The sequence below is a fragment of the Balaenoptera physalus genome (genome assembly GCF_965194825.1).
Source record: "Balaenoptera physalus genome assembly, chromosome: 2".
Taxonomy (NCBI): domain Eukaryota; kingdom Metazoa; phylum Chordata; class Mammalia; order Artiodactyla; family Balaenopteridae; genus Balaenoptera; species Balaenoptera physalus.
Window position 1 is genome coordinate 135,094,864 of NC_138883.1, and position 15,005 is coordinate 135,109,868.

Consider the following 15,005-nt stretch of genomic DNA (forward strand, 5'->3'; position numbering starts at 1 on the left):
GAGAAAAATGAACGTAAGACCATGCCCATACCATCACACTCAAAACTAAACCAACTATCTTCTAGAACAACCAAAAACAACAAACAAGTAAAAGCAAAAAATGGACAACACAAAGTGCTGGCAAGGATGCTGAGCAACTGGAGCTTTCCTGTGTTGCTGATAGGAATGCAAACTGGTACAAACACTTAGGAAAACAGTTTGATAGTTTCCTATACAGTTAAACATACACTTACCACATGGCCCAACAATCCCACTTATAGGTATTCACTCAACAGAAATTGAAACAGATGTCCATACAATGACCCATACATGAGTTTATGGAAATTGTTTTCAGAATTATCAAAAACTTAACACAACCCAACTCTCCAAAAACTAGTGAATGGATTTTAAAGATATGGTACATCCATACAATGGAACACTACTCAGCAATAAAAACGAATGAACTTTTAATATACAAAACAACATAGATATCAACATAAAAGCATTATGTTAAGTGAAAGAAGCCAAACACAAAAGGCTATATACTGTATGATACCATCTTTTATGACCTTCTGGAAAAGGGAAACTTATATGGACAGAAACAAGATCAGTGGTGGCTGGGGAAAAGGAGGGGATTAACTACAAAAGAGGACAAGGGAACTTTAGGGGTGATAAGAAACAGTCTATATCATGTTTGTGGTAGTGGTTGCATGACTGTTTCTCTCAAGCTCAGACAACTATTTACCTCCAAAGGGCAAATTTTAGTCTATGTATATTACACCTCAATAAAACTAATCATTTAAAAAAAAAAAAAAAAAAACTGAACCAACTGGATTTTAACCACACTACAAGGGAGTTCTTTAAAACAAACCGAAATGATGCAAGTCACCTGAGTACTTCCTGGTCCTTGCCAGTCCTGCCACTGTGGAGAGTTGTATGTCACAATGTCACTCTTCCAATCTTACAAATCCCTCAACCACCACCAGCAGCCCCTTTTGCACTGTACTTCAAGAATGCCTTACATTGTTCTAAATGAGGAATTGCATTTACCTATTTCATTTTCTGATTTAGCTCTTTCACTCCTTCCCTTTATAAGTTAATACTGGTAAGGTGGGTCTGACCCAAATGCCAGATGCCAGAAGACAGTGTCTGATCTCTCAGTACAGGATATTTCTTATTGGCCCCGTGCCTGTGTTGCTTCCCTCCCTACCTCTCACCTCCTCTTCTGCTCCTCACATTACACACACCCACAGGCAGTGGTCTCCAAAGTTGAGTGTACGTATCTCAGTGTGGGCAGGAATTAAGTAACAGAACTTCTACGTATAGTTATCTTTATTTTTAAATTGAGAAGAATTAACCATTGCTAAAATTTAATATACGGGTTGATTCACTCGTTTGACAATATTTACTGAGCCATAAATTTGTGCCAAGAATGGATCAAAGTGCTGGCAACGCCACAATGAACAAAACAAAGTCCCTGAACTCAGGGAGTGTGCATCCTGAAGGAGGAGACAGATAAGAAATTATAATAATAAAAATACAAACAAACCAAAAAGTATACACATGCAATTCCCCTAGTGAAAGGTGCTAATAAAGTCAGGAAAGGGAAGAGAACGTGGTCCCCACACCTAATCCATATATCAGCCAATCACAAGCGATTTTGAGCTGCTCTGAGGAGAAAATGGAAATTTCACAGTACAGAGATCACAGGCCACAGCTTCTCAGGATCCCTGTGCTGTGCTGCAAACTGAGAAACTCGTGTGTGTGTGTGTGTGTGTGTGTGTGTGTGTGTAAGTGCTCGCGCATGTGCGTGCACCCACACAACTGGCTAAAGACGTTTAAAGATGTTACCAAGTTTTACTGAAAAAGATCCTTGCAAAGAAACTATGGGCTAAAGAGAATGCTGATAATTAAGCACAGGTGAAAGTAATAGAGTGGTACTTAGAATCCTAAAATGAGCTTTTTAATAAAACAATTAAGTGATTAAAAATGTTAAGGATTCTGTTTAATCACATTGCTCTTAATAACCATAGTATTTAGTTCTCAATACATTGGATGAGAATAAAAGGGGTTTTTATATTTATAATACGTTTTAAGATGTTTATATACTGCTAATTCCATCTCCACCTCATCCTTCCTTTTTTAAACTTCTTTATGAAGGCATAATTTACATAACAGAAAAGTCACCCATTTTAAGTGTGTAATTGAATGAATAATATTTAGTGAATTTTCCGAGTTATGCAACTATCTCTACAATCTACTTTGAGAACAGTCGTCCTTCTTTTTCAACCTCTTCTTAATGCACATTATAATGTATAAATTACATGAGTTTTGAACTTCATATATGCAATCTACAGGTAAACAAATGCATACACAGGGGTATGTGTGTTTAAATATTTCATAATCAAGGGGCATGAACCAAAAGCATGGAGTATATGGCTTTAGGGCCCCAGCCACTGTGTCCTCCAAGTCCATGCGGCCCCATACACAAGCCACCCTAGACTCAGCCCCTTTGTCTGCCTCTTATGCCTTCAGTATCTATACAGAACACCCAATGCCTTTTTCTGCACTAGAGCTGCATGTCTGTGATCCATGATAAAATCAGGGGAAGAGCAAACACAGGGCTCTTGTAGAGACAGCTGTGTTGGCAATCACATCATCAGAAGCAGGGATTCCATAGCAGAGTTACCATCTCCGCGCTAGACCTGGAGATGAAATCAATGAGATAACACCCAGCCTCCAAGACTCCAAGGTGAGAGAGAGACACGGGTACACACAAACGTATTACAAATCTGTGTAACTGGCATCTGAATACCAAGGGGTCCTATGAAGAACCAAGAAAGAAATTACTCAGTTCCAGAAATAGCTGTGTGCTTCCTGAACAACTGCTTTTATGTAAAAGATAATGAGAATCAGGCCTTTCTTTTTGGGAACTGGTCAACCCAGGGCCAAACTGAGAGTTTCTCTCTCCCTAACCCAACAGTTTGTTGTAGCATCACCTCAGCTTCACCTTTTCACACTTTGGAACTTTTCACCGTAATTCTTTTCCTTAAATTTTTTTTGGGGGTGTTGTTTTTGTTGGTGGTGCATCATCAAATCCTTAAGAAAAATGAAAAGGCGAGTTGGGTATGGATAACTGAGTGGATTGATCGTTTACATGTGAGGGCTTACACACCAACTCCTGTCTTAAATATCTGATATATATTGGATATCATATAATACATTATTATACCCATTTTATAGAGAAGAAAAGAATGTGCAAAAAAGCTGAGGAGCCCTGTCCGAGGGCAGGCAGGTAGTAAGTGATAGAGCCAAAATTTGAACCCAGGACATGGGAATGCACAGCCCACTTTCTTAATCACCACACTCTTAATGTCTCCCAACTCAGAGACCAGGCCAGGATGGGGAAGCTAACTGCAAGGTCATAGCAGGCCAAAGGCAATTCACTCGTGCAAGTGGAGGCAGGGACCGTGACCCAGAAGAGGCGAGGAACACCTAACAGGTCTCAAGTGTTAGCATCAGGTAGAGAATCCAGCCCTTCCCAGTAGGAAAGCTTAGCTCTACTCACTTCTACCAGATCCAGCTATTGGGAAGGAACAGTTTAACTACTCAACTTGTCATTCAAGGCATACATGTGGCCTCAACATTACTTTATCCTAACTACAGTTGAGTCTCATTATTCATGAATTCTGTATTTGTGAATTCGCCTACTCACTAAAATGTATTTGTAACCTCAGCAGTACTTTCCAGGTCCATTCACGGACCTGCCACAGGGTGACAAAAAATTGGAGTTGCCCAATGCACACATTCCCAGTTGCGGTCAAACAAGGTGAGGTTCTCGCATCCTGTCTCAGATCTCATACTGTAAACAAATAACCATTTTGAGGTCCAGTGAGTGCCACTTTTTCGCATTTTTTGCTTTTTCTTGGCAATCTTGCTGTTTATAATGGCCCCAGACACAGTGTTGCAGTGCTGTCTAATGTCCCTAAGCCCAAGTAGGCTATGCTGTGTCTTGTGGAGAAAATACCTGTGGGAGTTAAGCTTTGTTCAGGCATGAGTTACAGAGCTGTTGGCTGTGAGTTCAATGTTAATGAGTCAATAATATATATTAAATAAGGTGTCTTTAAACAGAAACACATATAAAACAAGGTTATGTATTAATAGGTTGACAAAATGTGACTGGAAGCTTATAGGAACCTATTCCTGTATTTCCCTTATGAGTAATGACCCATTATTCACTAATTTAGTGATCATGGTGACTTTCTAAAAGATAACTATAGTGAATAATGAGAATCAACTCTATGTCTCTTTGGATAGACATTTTGTCCAGTCAGTATTCAGCCAAAAACCCAAGTGCATAATGTGTCCTGTCCTGCTTAGAAAACAGGTTTATGGTCACAAAGATTTAAGTCAAGAGTCTGTTTTGTACTATAAAGAAGGAATAATAATCTGTTTTTCCACAGAGGAGTTATATGCCCAATTTATTTTGCAACTAAAGTAATCGAACACAAATCTTTTAAAATACACTTTGAGAAGCAATAAATATGTTAAATGCATGTTAAATGGAACCTATAAACACTGCAGCTATGACTTACATAAATCTTGTAGCCATTGTTGAATTTGTTTTCACAATTAAAGTTAAAATTAAGAGTTTATAGACCATTGATCTTGACAAATGATGCTAGGCCAATATGTTTCCAGCAATGTCCTAGTCATCTCCCAAAAGAAACAGTTCATATTATAAGTTGCTATAAAACAGACTAGGGAATACAATAACTAAAACACACATACACTGCACAAATTAAAACCACAATCATCAAATAATTCTTTGCAAAGGAAGCTCAGCTAGCAAACACTACATATATTAAATGGTACCATGAAATAACGTAATGCTAACTGCATAATAAGAATATTGTAAAGTTTCACATACTGGTGCTTAATAACACTAAGATAGTTTATGTGACTTTAACCAAAAATTCTTTAAGCATAATTTATTTTTTATCTTTTAAAATAAGCTAAATTACTCTGAATAAAAGAATATAGATTATATTGCTTGAATAAAATGTATAATGACAATAATTAGAGGGGAAGAATATAAATCATTAACTTATTAATTTCCCAAAAGTAATGAAGTGTCTGTCTAATCAGATTGACATATACAAGAAATTATGAAATAAATATTGTTTCCTATTCAACAAAGTTTTATAACCTCATATAGACCACAGTCTTAATGGGATGTTCCATCCAAAGTTATGCATAACGGGAAACACATTTATCACTAGTTTTAAACTATGGCATGAAATCATTCCAAAAAGACTTAAATACCAGTCAAGCAGGAACTTTATTTAATAGCCTAGTATATGGTTAGAAAAACTATTCCTTTTTATTAACATAATCTAACTAATACTATCTATGTCCATTAATAGAGACACTATTTGGAATACCAAAAGAATCAACTTCATATGCCAGGATTTCACAAGGTCAGACCTCAGTGCAAATATCTCATGGTGGCGTGGAGGGGACTAACAACAGTTACTGAGAGTGTACTATGTTCCTGGTACTCAGAACACGTCACAAACTTAATTTATAGAATACTCATAAAAATCCTGCAGAGATTATGAATAATCATTCAAATCTCTACTTTACAGATTAACTTGCCCTGAGTCAACAGCTTTGCTTTTGGGGGCAGAGTTATCACTAAAACCCACAGCTGTCTAGCTCAGGATCCATGTGCTTCGTACTCTGCCAGGCCGTTTTACCAGTCAAGCAATAAAGTACTCAACTAAATTAACAGTTTGAAATTGGAATGAAATACAGGGTTTTCTCTGAGCCTCTGCCTCTACTCCCAAGCCTCTCTCCTCTGCAAACTCTCTTCTACACCCCCAGAGCAATGGTCTTACCAAAGTAGAGATAGAATCCCCTGTAATGGCTCCTGCACTGCCTGTAGGAAAAAGTTCACAGTCCTTCATGTGGCATTTGAAACCCCACTGCATATCTGGCTACAACCTGTATGCCCAGCCATCCCACCTGTGCTGAGGGGTGAGAGAAGATGAGGGCCCAGTAAGAAAAGAAGGACTGGAATGGTCAGTCTAAAAGCATGCCAGCCTGTCGAGGGGGGCTCCACCCTATGATCAAGAGATGAGGAGATGATGCCAACAGCTGAACAGCAGGAACGTTGAGTGGACCTTGTCTCAGTGGGCAGCCTGCAGCCTCAGGAAGGAATGACAAAGAGATGGCGGAGCATTCTCAAATTGAATACACCATGCTGGAGGAAGTCCCATTGGATTCTGAGTTGAGAGGAATTTTGCTTAGACTTTTTATCTCCACTGAGATGCTCAGTGACCAGAATCCCCAGGAAAGGTCCAGCAAGGTTCTGCGGGTAGAGAAAACAGAGATAATGAGGGTAGAAGCAGGGCTGACATAAGTAGAACAGTCTTAGAGGCCGGGGTAGAGGCTTTTCATATATTCCTGAGATAAGGCAAATGATCCAGCTGGTAACTAGCAAAAGGGGGACGGGAGGTTGAGAAAGATAAAGAACAATGAGGTGAAAGGCTCCTCACCAAATGTATGGGACCTGGAAAGGGCACAGTGAGGAGGGTATTACAGGTTAGACTACAGTCATCTACTGTTCCATCCTATCATCATAAGGCAGAAATGACCATACTGGCACAGGTGACCAAATCAGGGCAGGTACACTCTTTTCCACGGCAGAGATTTGAGTAAGCCTTTTCAAGTAATCAAGACCCTCTAAATGCAGGTATCCTTTAAAAAAATGGTCTTACAGCAAGAACCTGAACAACAGGGCGATTTAGGCTTCAAAGAAGCAAGAGCAGCACATTTCCACATTCCTTATATGAAAATCTTGGGCCAGGTTTGTCTTGGAATATAGAACTTAAAATTTTACAAAGTGCTGTGTATTATGTAACAACCTAAATGGTATTTGAGTCAGCATCCCATAGTCAAACATAAGATTCACACTAAATGACACAGAGACCAAATAGCTTCCTGAGAGCTCAGGTCAGAATTTGCTACCAAATAAAATTTTTTAAAAACTTTCCATTTCCAAAAAAATCTTTCCATTTTCAAGAGACATAAAGCAGCAGTAACAGCTGCAGGAACAGAACAAAAACAGAAACAGACGTGGAGCATGAACTTCTGCAACCTGATCACCACCCCACACCAGGCACCGTATGCACTCTAACATGTTATGAAGAATGAAGAATGCAGTGAGTTTAGCAGATTACTTTCAGGACCATTGGCAGATTACTCTCTCTCCAGCCTCCCTGTGCAGAGTCTGAGCACCTTTTCATGGTGCATTTTCACGGAGATCCTGCAAACCCATGAGGCTCAGGGGAGGCAGTCCCCAGGATGCACTGAGCCTGCCCCATGGAGGGACCAGAACAGCCATGGGATGTGCACGGAAAACACTGGGACTTCCATTCAGACTGATCTAATGTGTCCTTTTAATTTCTATTTTTGTGAATGTTTAATAATACATGTACTATCAATACCACAGCACAAAAAGATCCTGCTCAAAATGTAAGTATGCAGCAAGTATGCCTGCTCAAAAAGTATCCGCTAATAGGATGTCTGATCAAAAGAGCATGCAGAGAACATTTCTAGAGCACCTGGACAGTGAAATCCTTTAATCTGCTGAAAAAAAACCAAAACCAAAAAAAAAAAAAAAAAAAAAAAAGCCTGCAATACTAAGAGAAGAATTTGTTTTTCCCCTTTAGGCAATGACTATTTTCAGAACTGCGTCTCTTCTCTCAGAAAAAAGTATCAGGTAACAACGTAATACAAACCAGACAAGCTTAAATAGGCAATGTGCTTGTTTTGAAAGAAAAAACCCAAGTGTGATTTAAACAGGGTTTTCAGTAAACACTGCTGCCACCTCTGCTAAAGGGTGTTTCTCTTGGGGAATTTTAATTTCAACAAACGATCTCATTTGTCTCAAGTTTACCCTAACATTTACAAACTACACTACACACTGCTTCCTGTTGCTTCCTCCGGCCCATTCATATAATTTGCATTTTCAAAAGTAGACACAGATGCCTTTCTCTGGACCCAGGTGATGAGGCAGAGGTAGGGGAAAAAAAAAAAGATTTGTATCTCCTTTGAGAAAGGAGTCACTCATTATTAGAGCAGAAATTCAAGCTTACAACATTAAAATAAACCCATTTAACATAAAGTGGGGTTACAGAAATCTGGTTCACTGAAGCCTTGATTTAGCAGTGGCATCGTGAATAAGAGACAGGAGTTAGAAACCCTCATGAGACTGAAGCACAATGAAAGGTCAATGTGCCGAATGGACCATAAATATTCTTTAAATGGTGACATTTCCAAAATAAAACAAGTTTTCTCTGTAATGCTTTCAGTTCATTGTAGTGAACATGCAGCACTGCTGCAGATGCAAAATGTATAGAAGATAAGGTTGAATTCGGTCTGATCTATCATAAACTCTGAAAGTTCTTTTAAATGGACTCTCAGGAACAGCTTCCCAAGCCTGACTTGACCTCTTGTGTATTCAACAATTCAGTGGCCAAATCAATCAGAGAGATCTGCTCTCTTGAAGTGGGGATATATATGCATGGAGGGGGCGATGGAGCCATTTCACAGAGGAAGAAGGAACATAGGAGCAGACATCTAAGTGACAAAGAGGGGGAAAAACACTGGCTCTTTGGGGAAGAGGATTCCAGACAGAGGGGAGAGTCGATGCAAAGCCCAAATCCAGAAGCATGCTCCCTGTATCCTAAGAAGAGCGAAGAAGTCAACACAGCCAGACCTGCAGGACCCAGTGGGCAGTAGGAAGAGATGACATCAGAGAAGAGGTTGGCCCGACAAAGACTTTAGATTTTATTTTAAGTAAGCTGGGAAGTCAGTGCAGCAGGGAGGGGGAGGGGAGGGGAGGGGGAGGTCAGTAAGAGGATGGATCTTTTTTTTTTTTTAGAGGATGGATCTTATTCGGTGTATATTTTAAGGACCATACTGGGTGCTGTGGAGACTCTGTCTCACACAAGAGTCAGAGGAGTGAGACCAGCTTAAAGGATCAAAGGTTCTTTGGTTTACTATTCACTTTTTCGTTTTGAGCTTTCTGATTATTTAGATTTCAATAAAGCGTATCCATAAATCCTATACCACATCTTACATTATCTACTGCCTATTCCATCCACGCAGGAAATGAGAACATGAGAGTTACACTTCCTCTCAAAAAGGTCCATGCAGGAAACAAGAACCTGAGAAAGTTATACTTCCTCTCAAAAAGGTCCTTTACTTCACTGAGAATCACCCTCACGGAAAAGAGACCAATCCCTAAGCCAGCTGCCTTCCTGATATTCACTAAGGACATTATAATAGCCTGTCAATCTAAACAGTGCCATGCAAATTTTTGCAAGTATTTACTGGGACTTTCCTTTTTGTCTGAAAGGAGCCCCATATTTTGTAGGCGAACAGCTTAAGGACCAAGTAAAGTATATCATCAATAAAAGTTGTTATTCCTTCAACAGACATGGGAGGAGGGGATGGGTGCCTGTATTTTATTCTTACCATATGTCAAGAATTGTTCTGGACACTAGAATGTGGCTGTGAAGAAAAGACAAAACTCTTCATGGGACACTTAAGAAAAATCATCCCTACTAAAATTCACACTGTGACATACTTACAGAGAGAGAGGTCCAGCAGCAAAGTCAATAGAACACATGTTCCCCAAGATCACACCATAGCTGCCAAACATTGTATTAACCCCCTACTGTCGTGAGTGATTATTTCTTTCATACCAGCTCCCACAACTTTACTTTATTCTTCCCATCTCCTGAGCAAAGATTACTGGAATAGCCAATTGTTAAACTGCCCTGGTTTCAGGACAGCACGCAGCTTGGAGGTGGTCCCAGCCTCCCCTGGTTCTTCCTTAAAACCATCCAGCATAAACCCAGAGAGACCTCCTCCAATCCCTTCTACTAAAACACCCCAGGATTCCTCACGGTGTACACTCTCGCTGCTTGGAGGTCTTTATCTAAATGGAATTCATCACTACTCAGGGAAAACAGGTACAAATAAAATAAATAATTATTAAAATATTATTATGTTAGATGGTGATAAGTGCTATGACAAAAACAAAACTGCTAAACAAAAAAAAAATTAACAGTCAACTTTCTAGCTGTTTACATCCAAATGATTGCTAATACCAAAGATTTCAGTCCCACAGAAGAAAATCTCTCTACTTGAAACAGTAACAAACCTAAAAAGATCTTCTAATCCTGTTTCTCTCTTAGGTCTGCAAAGTGCCTGGCTGACCAAACTTGAAATTTAGCAGTCTTCTGTAAAGATATATTAGAAATCATTTCAGTCAACAGTCCTGACTAGATGGATCATTTCACCAGGAAATTCAGTGTGTAGCTATAAGCTCAAAATGTTAGGGACTATTTTTAAAGTATTAATCAATGCTATATATTGAAAGTTATCTTTAGAAAGAGGAGGAGGAACATGTCTGATCTCCCAATGGGCGATTCAGAAAAGCTGTGTTTCCATCAACCCCAGCTTTGCCATCATATTACTGACCCTTCCCAAGCGTAATACATCTTTTACAAAAATGCTAGATTAAACCTATCGGAAAACTTCAAGCTTTAGAAAAATGATACAGTGACATTGTTGAAATTACATGCAATGCAACAGAGTTTGAAAATTCTCTCTGGTAAAGTCATTAGTTTCTAAATAAAGAGTCATCAGTTTCTAAATAAGACTCATCAATCATCTAAGGTTGTGCTCAATGATAAAGTAATGTTTACTCTCATAAGGACAAGAATGACAGTTTAAATTCGTTCATTTATCCAACAAATATGTCTACAACTTAGTATTTATCAGAACATAAAATCTGTGTTTTCTTAACATTTGTATAGCTCAGTTTTGTTGATCTCAACTTCATCCACGTAGGAAATAACTGCTTCAAGAAAACATACGTTGGACACATTTGTCAAATTTCCAAATCAAGTGGGTAATTAGTTCAAGAATGATAAATAGTGACCCTTTATTTTGTGATAACTATAGGCAAGCCCTCTACTGAATACTTTTTCTCTAAGAGTTTGCTGAATCCCCACAACCATAATAGAGGTACACAAAATTATTCTGATTAAACATGAGAATAAATCAAGGATTAGAAATATTAAGCAAATCATCAGCTAGTAAGTGGCAGTACCAGGATTTAAACCAGCTTCTCTCTTACCACAAAATCTGTGCTTATACCTTAAGCCACACTGCCATCACTAACTAGGGATCACCAAATCTCTCTTCTGTGTAAATCAGTCAAAATTATAAAATAAGAATTTACAAAAACCAAAGAGACGTGGTGGATGACATAATTATTGATGCATTAGAGTGAAAAAGAATACAGAAAATTACAAAGGCTAATTTAAAAAGTGATGGTATTTAAATACCCTATGAAATAAGCAGCAATAATAAACAGAAGCAAGTGGAAAGTAACTATAAAAATATCCAAATGCTATGAAGAAAGCATCTGCTGTCACCAATCCACCATCGAAGTATTGAAAGCTTTCTATCATGTCACCCACCATTGCCCTGTCATTTCAGTGCACGCATGTGCAACCCTGATTTATACAGTTGGAAATCTGAGTCACTGAAGGTGAAAGTAAACAGTGTGCTCTAGAGCATAAAAAGCCACGTTAAAAGCAGATGTTGGTTTCAACCCACCAATGAGCTAAAACAATACAAGATTTTTTTTTAAACTAATGAGAAAACTTTCTTTTTCCATCTTTGGATTTTAAGGGTTACAACTCTATGAATACTGAAACAGAATTAAATCTTTGACATGAAAAGGAACTATCATACTGTTCATGTTTTTATGAGTTTTTTTTAAAAAACTGGGGTGCAGTGGTAATGAGGGTATGATTTTTCTTCCCTAGGTATTAGCTCAAGGAATAAAATATACACTTATCATTCTCCTGAGGCACTCAGTTCAGTAGGAGAGAGAACAAAACAATTTCAATACAGTGTGGTCTATGAGGTATTAAGAATAAGATGCTAATAGAGCACTTCAGATGGATCAACCCATCATGGTAAGGGCATAGACCAAGGAGATGGTAATTAGAATAGAGATGAGGGGACTAGTTGAGAAGCTGAATTATGTTATCTATTTGCTTATATGTGTTGGGCGGGTAGGAGTAAGGCAAAGGCAGATGTCCAAGGTTTCTAGACTGGGAGCAGGGAATCCATGGAAACTACCAATGAACACAGGAAAGTAAAAGCAAGAGCCATTTACAGAAAACAAGATGAATTCCACGTTGAATATCTTCAGTCGGAAGGACTGATAAGTTATCAAATTGGAGACAGACTACGTAGCCCAACTGGCTGTCCAAGTTTACAGTTTAAGAACAAGGTTTGGATAGAAATGAGGAGAAAAGGAACCCTCCCCCTTTCCCAAGCCAGTGTGTAAAGTAAAAAGAAAACAAGATTAGGGACAGAACCATAGGGATCACATACTTTTAGTGGCAGCACAGAAAAAAAACAACTTATAATAAAACCTGAGCACTCTCCAGAGAGGCACAGGAGAGCTAGGGAGGAAAAGGGAGCAATCAAGGAAGCTGAGACAGGAAAGAGTTTCAAAGAGGGAGAGACCAACCATTTCAAATATTTCAGAGAAGTCAGCTGAAGAAAGCTAAAGTGCATCCATTGTTTTTGGCTATTGGGAGGGCAGTAGAGCCCTTGGGAACACAGAAGCCAGAATGCAGAGCACTGAGAAGGCAGGAAAGCAAGATATGACAAGAGACACCCTCTCAAGAAGCTTTGCTGTGAAGAGGAGAGAAATTCTCTGTAGTCTTATGCCAGTGACAATGTAATAAATAGTATTATCTGATTAAAATAGGTTAAATTTTCAAAATCAAACTCATAAATTAAGACTAAGTGAAAGTTGTAAATATATAAAATTCAGATTTTAATTGTAGACTCCTCAAAAATCTCACCATTTCCTTTTCCCCTCAACATTAAAGTTTTCATGTTGTATTTTGATGGCAGGCAATCCTACCTAGTCTGAAGAGACCCTGGATTATACTTACATCCTTAGGTCATAGGTTAAAATCTTCAGAATTAGAAAAGATTTCAGCCGTTTTACTTTCAAAGACAAGAAAACTATAAACCAGAGACATGAATGAAAAAATCGTAATTTATTTTTCTCCTCCCTGTGGCACCCAGTGCAGCCATCAGCGCTTGGCAGAGGTCTAATTCACATCTGTTAAATGGAACTGAAGATCAGATGGCTAATTAGGATAGAGACTTGACTAAAATCCACATCTTTTGCCTCTCCGGGTAATTTTTTTTCAATGACAATTCAAAAGGTCGTTTTTTGCACCTATAGTAAACTTTTAAAACATCATTAATCATTAGGGAAATGCAAATCAAAATTACAATGAAATACCACCTCACACCCATTAGGATGGCCACTGTTAAAAAAAATAACAGAAAATCACCAGTGTTGGTGAGGATCTAGGGAAATCGGAATCCTTTGGGCACTGTTGGTAGGAATGTAAAATGGTGCAGCCACTATAAAAATCAGTATACATGGCGCCTCAAAAATATTAAACACAGAATTACCATCTGTTCCAGAAATTCCACTTTTGAATATATATCCAAAAGAAGTGAAAGCAGGGACTTGAAGAGGTATATGTACAACCATGGGTCATAGCAGCATCATTCACAATAGCCAAAAGATGGAAGCAACCCAACTGTCCATCAACTGATGAATACAAAAGCAAATTGTGGAAAATTATTCAGCCTTAATAAGGAAGGAAATTCTGATAGATGCTACAGCATGGATGAACCTTGAGGACATTATGCTAAGTGAAATAAGCCAGTCACAAAAGAACAAATATGAAATGATTCCACATATTATAAGGCACCTAGAGTAGTCAAATTCATAGAGACAGAAAGTATAATAGAATGGTGGTGGCTTCCAGAGTCTGTGGAGAGGAAAAGATGGGAAGTGGTTGTTGAATGGGTACGGAGTTTCCGTTTTGCAAGATGAAAAGAGTTCTGGAGACAGATGGTGGTAATGGTTACATAACAATGTGAATGTACTTAATGCCACTGAACAGTACACTTAGAAATGGGTAGGGTGGTAAATTTTATGTTATGTTTATTTTCTGACAATTCAAAATTTTTAAATAAGTTATAAAATTGATTTTTAAGCCTAGTTGGAGTGAACATATGGATCTATAAAGTGATACCATTTAAGAGGATGCATTAGGTAAAATAATAATAAGACAAGTGTGTCTGTAGCAGGGTCCAAATCTCAGGTGATCATGGGTGCCACAGAAGAAAAACAGGAACACAGGCAGATGAGTTGTGCTGGAGGATGAGGCAAGCCAGAGAACACACAGGACTCCCTGGAGCAAAGGTCCTCCTCACTGTGGCCAAGGGCTGTCCCAACACTCTGATTTTTCAAGAGATGCTCCCAGCCCAAATATCTGTGTGAAATTTCCACATCTCCATACACTGTCAATCAAACAAAAGTCACCCAAGAGCCACAATTTTCAAATCAATTTCCATAGTCGTGTTTCTTATGTCAGTATATAAATATCCACGTATTGCTTCTAACTTGGATAGGATACTTGCTAAAACTTGACTAGGTGGACAGTTTCTACGGCTTCTCACACTATAAATACTCAGCACTGATTCACATTTAATAACACAATGAAGATAGCTTTTTTCCCCCAGAAAGGACCATTTCTGTACTAAAATTGTTGGGCTATGCTGTCGATTTTGCTCTCTTAGTCCCTTCGTGCTGGAGTCTATAAATAAGCATAAAAATCAAATGTATAGTTTCAGGCCACATTTCTTCATTTTATGATTGTTCTCTGAGTGATCTCACCTTGCAGAGCTCATGGCGTTTAATACAGTTGAGATACAAAGACCCTCCCTGAGCTAATAAAAGGAAAAATACACAACTCTCCGTCCCCATCATGAGGTATAAATTCACTTAGATAAATTTGTTTTCAAGGTTATTCCACTGTGTTAGCTCT

At 38.6% G+C, this 15,005-nt stretch overlaps 1 protein-coding gene across 15 annotated transcripts in view; it reads right to left on the reverse strand.

Annotated features, from left to right (window-relative positions):
- MCTP2 (multiple C2 and transmembrane domain containing 2) overlaps positions 1–15,005 on the reverse strand; it is a 259,511-nt gene that overhangs the window by 227,154 nt on the left and 17,352 nt on the right. The window contains exon 2 of one of the 15 annotated variants that reach the window (XM_082449073.1): positions 2,990–3,078. The exons of 13 other annotated variants lie outside the window; for them this stretch is intronic. The gene's annotated coding sequence lies outside the window, so the exon portion shown is untranslated. Of the gene's footprint in view, positions 1–2,978; positions 3,079–15,005 lie in introns of all 15 variants that reach the window. One more of the 15 variants, XM_082449074.1, reaches the window with a different exon arrangement.